This window comes from Bison bison, unplaced genomic scaffold (assembly GCF_000754665.1).
Source record: "Bison bison bison isolate TAMUID 2011002044 unplaced genomic scaffold, Bison_UMD1.0 scf7180017864037, whole genome shotgun sequence".
In the NCBI taxonomy this organism is placed as follows: domain Eukaryota; kingdom Metazoa; phylum Chordata; class Mammalia; order Artiodactyla; family Bovidae; genus Bison; species Bison bison.
Genome location: NW_011494609.1, coordinates 11,845,824 through 11,846,181, shown reverse-complemented (window position 1 = coordinate 11,846,181; position 358 = coordinate 11,845,824).

The window sequence follows — 358 nt, the reverse complement described above, 5'->3', positions numbered from 1 at the left end:
TCACCGACTTGATGGACATGAGTTTGAGTGAACTCCGGGAGTTGGTGATGGACAGGGAGGCCTGGTGTGCTGCGATTCATAGGGTCGCAAAGAGTTGGACACGACTGAGCGACTGAACTGAACTGAACTGAACCGAAGCTGTCGCTATGCAGAATCAGTATATATACATGATCAGTAAATGTATATTTTCTAGGCACATGAGCCATAGTGTATATTAAGATTTACAAAGACATTAAGAAATATTCAGAGCTTATTATTCTTAATATTTGGAGCAAAATAATATGCTTATGTGGTGGACTTAGGACTAAGGTGTTGAAAAAAATGTTTTGTATGACAAAATAGTATATACTCACTGTAG